The sequence below is a fragment of the Camelus dromedarius genome, chromosome 5 (assembly GCF_036321535.1).
Source record: "Camelus dromedarius isolate mCamDro1 chromosome 5, mCamDro1.pat, whole genome shotgun sequence".
In the NCBI taxonomy this organism is placed as follows: Eukaryota; Metazoa; Chordata; class Mammalia; order Artiodactyla; family Camelidae; genus Camelus; species Camelus dromedarius.
In genome coordinates, this window is record NC_087440.1 from 70,288,058 (window position 1) to 70,300,947 (window position 12,890).

Here is a 12,890-nt window from a genome sequence, read left to right on the forward strand (position 1 = left end):
CTCAGGTGCTTAACTCTGGCTCTTTGCATGAGGCTCAGACCCTTGAAGGCGCTGTCTGGGACATAGACTTCTTTAGTAGTCTTTCCAGGGACTCATATATGTGCAGGCTCAATAAATCTTTGCTGCCTTGAGTTGCATCTGATTGATGGCTCTTTCCTTGTTGATTTCTCAAGGTTTCACCCAGATTGAGTTGAAACCCTTGGGAAAAATTGCAGCAGCCTTCTTGAGTCCCCAGAGACTGGAGCTCTTGGCTCTGCTGAAAATGACAAATGGAGAAGCTGAAGGGCCTGAGTGCCACCGCAGGCATCTGACAGCTCAGGAGAGGGGCCACTCAGCCCCCCTCCTTGGCCCTTCCAGCCACCTGACTCAACAGCAGTGCCTGTGGCTTTGCGGGACAGCTGTGGCCTTAAATGGCACCAGAGCTTACGATGCTTCCCTTATTTACATAGCGGCTGCTTTAATGCCTTGAGCAGGTCCTTTTGTGGGCCCAGTAGGCAATGGGGAGGAAAAGTTAAACAAACGGGAAAAAAGTGAGGGAAGGGTGGAGTAAGGACCTGGCTGTGGATTTTCAACGTTTGTATTTCGTTTCCCCAACTGGGTATAAGTCATTAAAAAGGGGAACTTTCCACGCTCCCAAACCCTCCATTATTTCTAATAGTTTACCACTAGAAGAGGGACTAAAGACTCATGAAAGTAAAATAGTTGACCTTTGGTGTCAGGGCAGAGCTGAGGTGGGTATGTTAATTGTATATCTGATGTTGCTTATGAGTGAGAGTAATTCCATAATTCAATGCTGTTTATGAGTATTGGGCTACTTTGTAGAACCCAAATCTTTTTTTTTTTTAATGCTTATTTGATTGTAGGGTTTGTAAAGTCATTTGTTCATTCATTTGTTTAACAAATATTTATTGAGCTAGAGGCTAGTTCCCGTGAATGCAAAGTTTATTCACTGGGCAAATGTTTTTTAAATCCCCTACATGCAGGCCCTGTGTCAGGGGCTGGGGACAGAGCTGTGAACAGAGACAGGCATGGGTTCTAGCCTTGCAGACCCAGTGTAGAATAAGAGACAAGTGAATAATCATTATAATATATGGTGCAAATTGCTAAGAGGGATTTCACAGGATGCTAAGGAAGTTCTCAGTAAGAATCCCAGACCTAGATTTGGGGGTTCAGAAGGAAGTGACAGCTAAGCTAAGCTTGATAGAAAAATAGGATTTGGCCAGGTGTGGATGTGGGTGCAGAGAGGCAGGAGGGAAAGTCGTTACAGGTAGAGGAGAGACAATGTGCAAACTGGAGGAGACAGGCCAGGTTACACGGCAGTAAAAGGAAAGCCCTTCACCTCTAAGTAGCGTAAACAGAAAACCTTATTTCTCACTCCGAAGTCTGATGTGAGTTCAGGGCAACTTTCCTCCACGGAGTGACTCACTGATGCAGGATGCTTCCATCTCAAGACTCCACCATTTCAACACATGGCGGAGGAAAGAGAGAGAGAGGGAGGTGTACTGGAGACTAAATGCTTTCGTCTGGAAGGAACCACATGACTTCTGCTCACAATCCGTTGGCCAGAACTAGTCACATAGGCCCCATCTGATTGCTACGGGGTGAGAAGTGTAGGCGAGCACGTGTATTATTTGGTGAGCGATGCTGCCTGTGCCACACAGAGAGCGTATGTAGCACATTGGGAAGCAGTGAAGCATTCTGAAAGGCTGGAGCTTATCGTGTATGTGTGTGTGTGTGTGTGTGTGTGTGTGTGTGTGTATTGGGGGTTGGTAGGCAGGGTTGGGGAGAGAGATTGTAGAGTGAGATAAGCTGAGGCCCGTCACAAGGGCCTTATAATCCATTTTAATGTTGAGGGATTTGGACTTTAAGGAGACATGGAAGAATTTTATTAGGGAATGATAAGATCATATTGGCATTCCAGAAAGATCATCTAAGAACGATCCAGCTTTCATATAGACACTGCGGAGGAGGCGGCAAGATTAGGGAACAATTAAGAAGTTTTTACCGTTGATCAGGCAAGAGATGGTGGTGCTTGAACAAGGAAGGGGCTGTGAGGATGAGAGGTGGGTGCATTCTCAAGAACTATGGTGAATGTGGAATCAACACAGGGAGTGAAGGAGAGGAGGGGGTGAAGCTCAGATCTGTGGGTTGAGCAAGTGGGTGGAGAGAATCCTGTTTGCCTGCCCAGGAAGAGCAGGAGGAGTAAGTTTAGGGAAAGACAATGTGTTCAGTTTTGGAGTCACTGAGTTTTAGGGGTCTGTAGACCGTCTAAGGGGAGAAGTTCAGGGGGCATTTGGACCTGGTTCTTTGGTTCTGGTGCTTGGGAGCGTCTGACTTGTGGCGTTAATTGGGAAGTCATGAGTATATAGATGGTATTTGAAGTCGTGACTATGGAAAGTTGAGTTAAAAAATCCCTGCTCTTGAGTAGCTAAAAGTCTAGTGTAGGTGGGGTGGGGACCAGGCATAAAAACAAAAATTAGAATTCAAGGCTGAGGGTGGGTATAGAGCACATACTTAGCATGCATGAGGTCTTGGGTTCAATCCCCGGTACCTCCATTAAAAAAAAAAATTTATATATATAATAAATTACTTTTTAAAAAAGAATTCAACTTGAATGGTATAACATTGAGGGGCAGACAGAGTAAGCTTGACAGAAGAGGGCAAGATGGAGTGAGAGTTAGGTAAGTGGGTCAGGGAAGGGCCGTCCATGTGGGAGGAACAGCACATGGGAAGGCATGGAGCTGTAAACGCAGCCTCGCCCAGCCAAGGCAGGCCTGGGTTCCAGCTCCGGAACATTTCAGCGTGCTCATACGAGAAAGGAGAGAGCAGGTGAGGAAACACTCATCCATCACCACCTCAGCATTGCACACGACGTACGAGAGGGGCTTTACATGGTTGGAAAGTTCATGATAAGGTGGCATCTTTTAAAACTTTTAAACATTTTTTTATCATAAACTTTTCAAACACATAAAAAAAAGAGAGAGAAAATATTACAATGAACTCACATGTATTTATCAGCCAGTTTCAAGAGTTATCAACATTCTGCCAATCTTTGTGTATACATTTCTCTCTTTTGATTGCCGGAGTATTATTTGGAACTTTCTATTACAGAGAAAGTAGGCAGAAGAGTTAATTAACCCTCATGTAGCCATTGCTTAATCCCAGAAAATATTAACCCAAGGCCATCCCCTCTCAATCCATGCCCCATCCGATTATGTGCCTATGATCACATCATTTTGGCCTGTAAATACTTCAGAGAATATATCTCTGATAAGGGCTTTAAAAATATAAGTGTAATATCGTTATCACATGCAACAAAATGAGCACTGCTTCATAAGGTGGCATTTTAAAGACTTTGGGGCTGTATTGGGTAAAGTCAGAAAATCCTCTGATTGTGCATAAATGTAATTCAGGCAGCAGTTCTGGATGCTTAGGTTGGTATAGATCTGAGTCCTTCAATCAGACCACACTGGACAAGTTGTGGGTGTGGGGTGGATGGGGAAAGGGGGAGGGGAGGGGGAGAAAAAGCCAGAATGAATCTAGGGAAGTGCAGGATTGTGTGTAGGAGGCTAGTTCAGAGGTTAGCGTCCTGTGGGTCCAGGAGAGGCTCTGAGGGGGCCAAGGGAGCCCCCTCAGCCCTGTTGGGTGTCCTTGGTAGTCAGGAGGCATACATGCAGAGGAGAGAAATTGGGAGAAAAAGGGATGGCACAGGAAACAGAGAAGAGGGTGGGAAGAGAGAAAGGGGCTGATACTGAGAAAGAAAAAGAGGAAAGGGAGAGAAAAACTAAACAGTGATGGAACACCCACAGCCGGCCCGGTGTTGGGGTGCTGCGTCTGCCCCCTCCAGGCCCCCAGGAGGACTCCCCCAAACCCACTCACTCCTTCAGTGAGTTACTCTAACCGTGTTGGTGTCGGAAGGTTCAGGCTTGAGGCAGGTATGTATGTATCTATAAGGAAAGGGGGTTCTGTGTCTTTGGCAGAAGAGGGGAAGGGCTCCACCGGCGCCGATGGGGGCAACGTCCATCAGGGCCTTGGTAGAGCCAAGGAGGTGCTGTCTGCGGGGTGGCATCTGCCAAAGCAAGGGAGAGAGAAGGCCACAAACGAAGGGGTTGATCGTCCCGTCGGAAGGTGCCTGGAGACAGCAAGTCTCTCCAGTTTGGGGTGGGTGTGGGGCTCGAGCGCCGGAGGATGCGGTAGGAAGCGCCCTCAGCGCCCCGCAGCAGGTGGAGAGCGGCCTCCCTCGTTTTGAGCGCCAGTGCCCCTTCTAGGCGAGCAGGAGTAGCGCAGGGTGTGGGGAGGGTGACCTGGGAAAGCAGGAAGGCCTCGGGTTTCCAGTAAATCCGAAGAAAGAGTCACTGGAGAACCCTGGCGCAGGGGCAAGGGATGGCCCTGGGCAGGGCTGTGACTGTTCAGGCCTCCGCGTGACTTCCTCCCAGCCAGAATCGCCGCGGGTGATATCACCGGTGGAGAGGCGAACTTCGATGCCAGAGAGAGCCCTTCTCGAGGGCTTTTGGGAAAAGGGCCATGGGGGCCGTGCCAGCCGGTACCCTGACTGCCTCAAGGGCTCCAAGTCCTCCACCGCCCCCAGTTCCTGATGAACTCCTGGGGCCACGCCTCCCAGAGTTTTCTAGCTCCATCTCACCCAGGTGATCATTCTTCCAACCGGGTGGAAGTCCCTGGAGGAGCTCAGAGACTGCGGTTCCTTAATGGCCTGTCTGCTGATTGATGCTGCCCTGATCGCACGTTTGCAGAGCTCTTCCTTCTGGGATGTCCGGGAAGGACTGCAAGAGGCCCCTGGTCTGGTGAGGGCCCTGATGCAGGGAAATCTCTTTCTGCCCTTTCTTACTAGACAACAAACAGGCCAGAGGTGAGCCACTTCGATTGGAATCTGCACAAGCCTGGTGGCCACGTGAGGCTCAGAGGATGAAGTCACCAGCAGTGTGGCTTCCCCGACAGCGATGTTGGTGAACACCCAGCAAAAGGAGTTAGACCAAATCAGTCAGATCTGGGGACTTGTCTTACCTGTGAATACTAATAATTAACATGTTGAGTTCTTATGTGCCCGGCACTGTTTTGCTAAGCATTATTCTAATGCATCTCGTGCATGCTCTAAACATGCATTATCTAATTTCATAACATTTTTTTTTCTGATTTTACAGATAAAGACTCTGAGGCACTACAAGATGACATCACTTGGCCAAGGTCACATAGCTTCTGGGGCCAGTGCTCCGTTTTGCCTTTGTGAAAAAGAGGGAACATGCATTGTACTTTTCTGAAGGAAAAACAAGCTGATGTCAGGAATTCTTTCAAGAAAGCAAATTTCAGGGCCAATGCTGAGCTCACTACCCATTCAGTAAATGTCCCAAATGCGGAGTGCACTTCTGTGTCAAAGCACTTGGCATAACAGCAGTTCACCATAATGACCTGCAGCCACCCAGGAAAGGTTAATTTATGTTCTGCCAGCTCTGTTTGATAAGGAGGGGGAGTGAGTAAAAGCTTTAAAAAGGTCTCCATCAAAACCAGATTACCAAAGTTAAGCACTCGAAGGAATTAACCCCTCTTTCTGAAAAGCTTGACTACTCTGATAACTCATTCTAGATGCTTAGTTTTTTTTGTTTGTTTGTTTTGTTTTTGTTTTACATTTAAAAATTACATATATTTTTTATAACTTAAAAAAAATTGAAGTCTAGCCAGTTTACAATGTTATGTGTTTCTGGTGGACAGTATAATGTTTCAGTCATACACATACATACATATATTCCTTTTCATATTCTTTTTCATTACAGGTTACTATAAGATGTTGAATATAGTTTCCTGTGCTATACAAGAGAAACTTGCTGTTTATCTATTTTATAGATTGTAGTTAGTATCTGCAAATCTCAAACTCCCAGTTCATCCCTTCCCGCCCACTCCTCCCCTGCTAACCATGAGTTTGTTCTCTGTGTCTGTGAGTCTGTTTAAAGGATGCTTAGTTTTAAACATTGTCCTCTCTGGAGGGATTCTGCTCTGATGTCACCAGTGTTGCCGTTGGATCTGTGAAACAGGAACGAACAGTATCTGTTATTTCCCCTCAAGGACACCCAGAAGATGGTGGGGATCACGTGATGAAGTTCTTTCTTCCACCCGTCTCACACAGAAATTCCCCAAAGACTCAGGGCCCTCTGGTGCTGGGCAGCCGGCAGTTTCCCCAGCAGTTGCCCTGGCATCTTGCCCCCTTTACACAAAGCAGTCACTGTTGCAGAAAATGAGGGTCCTGTGACCATTTGGCACCATCCCCTGCCTGGCATTTGCGTGGGAGAAGGAACTTTCTTTCTCCCTGACAATAGAGTCTGATCACAAAGCAGGCCCCTTTCAGAGGAACAACTTCCCTTAGAATGACTTTGCCTAGAGGTAAGAACTAAATTGTGGAACAGAAGTGATTTCCTGTGGGAAGCCTGTTCCTGTCACTGAGACATCAGCGAAGGTTGTGAAGTCCCCGTACGGTTTTCCAGCTCCCAGCCTCATTGCCATCCACTCTCACCCAGGCTCTCCTAGAATTTGTATGAAACCATGGCATATCTGGTCCCTGGCCACTGTGATGGGCACCCTGGGGTTAGCGGTCTAGAATTCCAGCCTTACCTCTAAATGCAGGAGTAAGGATCCTTTCTTACAGGTAACATTTCCCTGGGTTGCTTTGCTAAGAAATTAATATTGGTATAATACCATTAACTAAACTACAGGTTTTCTTTGGATTTCCCCAGTTTCCCACTAAACATCCTTTTTCTCTTACAGGAAGCCATATTGCATTTAGTTGTTAAGTCTCTCTCTCTCTCTTTTTATTTTGCGGGGAGGGAATTAATTTTTGTTTTATTTTAATGGAGGTACTGGGAATTGAACCCAGGACCTTGTGCATGCTAAGCATGTGCTCTACCACTGAGCTATACCCTCCCTCCTCAAGTCTCTTCTGACCCATGAAAACTTCTCAGTTGTTCCTTATTTTTCATGATCTTGAGACTTCCAAATGTTTTACTGAATGTCCCTAAATTTGGTTTGTTTGAGGTTTTTCTCATGGTTAGACCAGGGTTATGGATTTTCTGGAAGAATATCACAGAGGTGAAGTGCCCTTGCTTTTCATACCGTGTCAGGAGGTACGTGACACCAACGTGACTAAGCAGTGGTGAGGTTAACCTCGATCACATGGGTAAGGCAGCTGTGCCGGTTTTCTCCTCGGTAAACTTACCGTTTTTCCCTTTCTAGACTCCACTTATTGGAAGTCCAATAAGTAAGTCCAGCCCACATTCAAAGGAAGGGAGACGAAGCTCCACCCCCTGGAGGAGCGAGAATCTACATATGAAACTTGAAATTCTCCCATAAAGAAGATTTATCTCTTCTCTGTAATTTATTTATTCAATTATTTATTGATATCAGCATGGACTCGTGGATATTTATTTTCTTCTTTGAGTTATAACCCAGTACTTTCTCAGATTGTCGCAGCTTTGGTTGTTAAGAACTTTGAGGCTGGCTCCTGTGTCTTTTTGCTGTGCCCCCCATTTTTTTCATTTCTTCACTTTCTGGTAATATAAGGTGCTCTAGTCTCACCGTGTTCCCTGCTCCAGCCCTGGAATCAGTTCTTTATCCAGGGAGTCCAGGTTCTTTTTACTGGAGAATAATACTTAGAAACCAAGTTCTGAGCTTTGGGTGTGCTCTTTGCTACTAGGGTACCATTGCTTCCACATCTCGGTGGACGGAGTTAGCAAATCTATGTGTGTAAACTAACCCATGTGTATGCACATACCTGTATTTATTTCTGTTCATCTATATATATACATAAGTAAAAATGAGTTCATACTGGTAACTTCAAGTCTGATTTAGCACCACAGGATTCATTCTAGCATTCCCCTTCTTCTCATGATCACTTCTTTCTCTGACGGTAAGAAACCTGGTTCCCACTGTCTATAACTTACATACTTATTGGTTCAACCCTCATATGCATGTAGTTTCAGAATTGCTAACACATATCCCATGAAAAACAAAATTTTGACTGGAATACTGTGTTTTTGTGTTTTTTGCTTGTTTGTTTGGTTTTAGCCTTATGGATTCCAGACAAAACATCATTTCCCAAAGTTATGGAGGTCAGCTCTTTTTTCCCTTCTTGTTGGGCACATCTTAATATTTTCAAAGCATTTCTGCATCGGGCTTTGCCTTTGATAGTACCACTGATGTTGTGTGAGGGAAGAAGAAACCATGATATGTGGCAGTTGGATTGGCTGTCTCCCATCTCGTGATCAGTTGGATCCATGATTAGAACTTGGGACTTCGGGCTTCACTGGACCACACTACCTTCCCCAGAGCTGCTGTTTGTGGAGTAGGTCTGGGCTGCAGAAACAGCTGTTATTTAGGATTTCTGGTTGAAGGAATCCTAGGTCAAGTATGGCTGGGCAGCTGGTCTTTTCTTTGTTCAGGCAGAGTTGTCAGGTGTCAGAGGAAAGGAAGCTTAGAGATCTCATGGCTCAGACTACTTCCCTGAGAGATGGGGAAATTGAGGCCTAGAGGGGTGATGTGACTCATCCAAGATGAGCTTGCTGATGAGAGACATAAGTGGGGACAGGCTCCAGGACTCTGTACTCCCATATCTGCGCTCTTCTCCCCACTCTGTGAGTAGAGGGCTACAGGAAAAAGCCCTTGGAAATTGCTTAAACAGTGTTGGGAGAATTCACCACCACTTCCTGAATAGAGAGGGTAGATCCAGAAAGATTCCTTCCTACCTTGTACATCCTGAAACAGGGGGAGAGTTGGCTAAGAAATGACTGGTGGGTTCAGAAACTTTGTCCCTACATGTCACACAATAGTGACTGCATCTGATAGTGGTGATTTGAGGGATCTTGTGAATTCCAGAGCTACCATTTTTTATTAGTGTCATATCCTTTCTTAACTGTCATCCCCCTAGTACCTAAAAAGTTGAAGAGAGTAATGTCTGTCCTGCTTAGACAGACATTACTGCTTAGGTTATTTTAAGGCTACCTACCTAACTGGAAGGAAGAAATCAAACCTTTTCTCTCTTTTCTTTTTCCTTACTGACTGCTGATTTCCTAATCTCTAGCACATTACGTGGAACACACAATAAATATTTGTTGAATGAATGAATGAATGAATGAAGGATCACAGGAGATGCTTCAGGTAAAAGTACTTTGTCATCTTTAAAGCACTGTATAGACCTGAGGGAACGTTACTGGCATTAATTAATGCCCTGACCTTGAGCGTGTTACTTAACCTGTCTGGACTTCAGGGTCGCCATTTGCAATACAAGATGCTCCAGGCTCATTTTGAATTTTGAATTAAACTAGATAATCTCTAAGGTCCCTTTCAGATTTGTAATTCTGTAATCTCAGTGTTCACTGTTATTATAAAGAGGACTGTGAGGATTCCATGACCACATACTGTCATGGGCTAGAGCAAGGATGACAAGTTTTCTTTTCCCATGTGAATTCTGGTCAATTGGTAGTGGCTGCCCAGAATGCAATGCTGAGAAGAACTCTGAAGATCTGGGGTATGGTGTTATAATTATTGATTTGTGATGTCTGTCATGGGCACAGAATACAAAGCAGTAGCAAGAAGGCCAAATATCTGCCATCTTGAACCTGATGTTCAAACCAGCAACTACCCTGGAATTTCTGGGAGCAATGTTACTTTTTTTTTGATTTTGCATGATAATGGAGAGACCACTTGGGTGAGGCCATGGTTTCCTGGAGGTAAACCCAGAGCTCTACAGACTTGTAGTAAATCGCCCTTCTGCCTTTCATTGCCTCTCCTTTTTACTTATTAGGCAAATGAAGACAATTAACATGATTGTCCAATTCATTGATGAGAAGTAAAATGCAGAATCAGAATCTCTACTGCCTCGAGACTCACACAGCTACATGGTCTCTGTTCTTGAGGAAAATGAGAATGTAGAATGACATAAAATTCTACAAAGAACATAAACCCGTTCATCCAATGTGCTGAACACCTACAGTGTGCCAGGCAGGCATGATGCTGAAAACACAGATAAGAGTAGTGGCCAAACCATGGACTGGTCGGTATGTGTGGGTTCATGAGTTTTCTGAATGCACCTCTTATTACCCTCTAGTCTACCCTAGTGATGAGGAAATAAGTTTTGTGTCTGACTTCCAGAATTCCTGAAGGAAATATACCAATGAGGCTCCTTAAATCTCTCACTGCACACAAGGGACACTAGCCAGCCAAGGAGGGACCTTCACAGCCCTCAGGTACCTTCCTATTGCTCAGTGTGCTTTTGAAATGCAAGGATGCTGTGAATGTCAGGAGATTCCCATTCTTCCCTTCCTACCTGGAAGTGTGGTGAGTTCTCTGTATCTTGGTTTGGGGGTCCTGTGTTTCAATCCCCACCTGTCATCATTTCATGGCTGTCCAGAAATGTGTCACACTGGAAGAGTGACATGGCAGCCCCCTGCCCGTCTTCTTCCTCCAAGGTGGTCTGCATGTGATGTGGTGACATTGGCTTCTAGTTACCCTCCCTCAAGATTGGTCTTTCCCCACTGTCTGGGCAGTTCCTTAAAAAACTACATTAACTGAATGAGTGATTACTTCAGGACTTGAAATAGCTTTTTTCCTGTCCCAGATATGACACAGTCACTTCCCCAATAGAGCCATCACTCCAGGAGGAACAGGACGTCCTTGTAACAGAGCCAAGAGGGTCACATGATCAGACAGTCAGGGGCCTCCCGGGACCTTGCTTTCCCTTAAGCTGTTGGCCAGGACTTGTCCACAAAAGTCTATCTGTGACAGAGCCTGGCAAGCCATCCTGAACTTATCCTCTTACAGGGTTTTAGTCCAGAGCAGTTTCTCTAGGGAATAAGTGTTTGATGAATGAATCCTAGAAGGGTGATAGGGAAGAATTCCTGTGGAGCATCTGTGGTGCCCACGTGGAAATGGCCAGCATGAATGCACTGCTGCACTAGAAGAACTGGGGAATCCCCATAACACGTTATCCTTGTCCCCACGGCATTCTTCAAGGAGGCCATAAAGTTTGGATAGGCAGCCAGACTTGCTGATTGGGGATTTCTTGGCCTGGTCTGGAGCCAGCTGGAGTAGAGAGTTGGAAGCAGAGGAAGGAAAGGTTTGCTTTAGAATTCAGGATTGGGCAGAGGAGAAAAGGCATTTATGAACGTTGAACCCCACCCCTAACCCCAGCTCCAGACCCCCAGACCTCACAGACACATGGTCAAGTTTTACTGGGAAGTCACCAGGCACTCCAGGGGAAAATATGATTTAGGCAGCTGTGCAGGAACAGGGGTGGGGGAGCCAAGAAAGGTCTTCAAGAGGCCCAAAGAAGGAGGAAATTAGCTGAGTCAGAAGCCAGCAAGAGGAACCTGATCTAGAGGAACTTGTTCTGTAGAGTCAGAGGCAGCCTCACACTGGGAGAGAGAGTTGGGCGGGTTTATTTTTTAACCTTAAATTTCTGGTGCCATAAAAACCTTTAAGAGACACAAAGTGATTTTACACTTATTTAGTGAAGCCCTCCAGTCAACTAAAAGTCAGTCACCTTTGGGGTGAATGGGAGAATCACCAATCAGACTAGGAAAACCTTGCAGAAGACCAGAAACCTGAGCAGATTTTCCAGGGCCATCTGTTCTTGCTGCTTGACCTCATCTCTTCTTTTCAAGAGTGAAATGTCAGATAAATCCAAAACCTTCAGGGCTTCTGACCTCTAGAAGAATTGAAGCTGTGCACCAGCCAGGGGAGGTCACGTAACTTTGATTACTGCCTGGGATGCGGGGAAAACCACTGGGCCAAGCAGCAGACCTCAGAGTTGCAGTGGTTAGAGTGCACTGTTGCAGACAGTAGAGTTCACGGTAGCTTGTTTAAGCAGTGAGGAGTTTAATCTGGGGACACTGGAAAGCCTGCAGAATTGTCAGAAGGGCTGGAGGAGCAGGTTTTAAGCTGAGCCTCTAGGAACATCTCCTGGAACTTCCTTGCAGAATTGGGTTGGTAGAGAGCGGCTGTCACTGCCAACCACAGAACCATGCTTGTCTCTGCTGCAGGCAGGGCATGGCCACTGCCACCTCCACGCCCAGAAACCTGCCACATGTTGGCCCACAAAGTATGTGCCCGCAACTGTCCTGTTTCCTTGGCTGACTTCCAAATCGAAATCTCTTGCTGTGCATCTAAGTAGCAAAATCTAAGCCACGTGTCTGTACCCAGGAAGATGAGAGATGTCTATACACACACACACAATCATTGTGAATATCCTTAAAATGTGGAGAGATCATGCAAAGCATTTTCAGAAGCCAGGAAAAATGGATATCTGCTACCAGGGGCCTGTGAGCTGCGACCTGGGATCCTCAGGGAAAGGTCATGCCCCACTGTGTGGCGGGCTTCCCTCAGCAGCATTCTGCTTCGTTGGTCTCAGGCAAAACAGAGAAGTAAGAAGTGCTTGCAGTCCAGGCTTTTCACACGACCAACCCAAACTGTCATCACCTTTTATTTAGTTTCAAGACACTTTCAAAAAGAGATTTGAGTCAAACAGGCTGTTGTTTTGCATACTGCAGTACTAGTCCATTCTGGGCATTGTGAGAAGCAGAGTTATACACATGGCTTCCGTCTTGACGGGGAGCCAGGAAAACATACACCAACATGGCAGAAATAAGCACGTTATGAAAAGCACCACATAAATGGTGCAGAGCTGTGGTTTGGGGTGGTCAGTATGGCTTTTAGGAGGGGACAGGACGGGAGCTGGTCCTTGAACAGTGGGTAGGGATTTAGATAGGTAGTCCTGGAGGGCGGAATGAAGAGACTGATGCTCAGAGTGGGTGGGGTGTGTGTATATAAATGGGATCCTGTCAGTTACACTTCCGAAGCAGTACGGGGTGTGAGTAGAAGAACTGTAGGAGGTA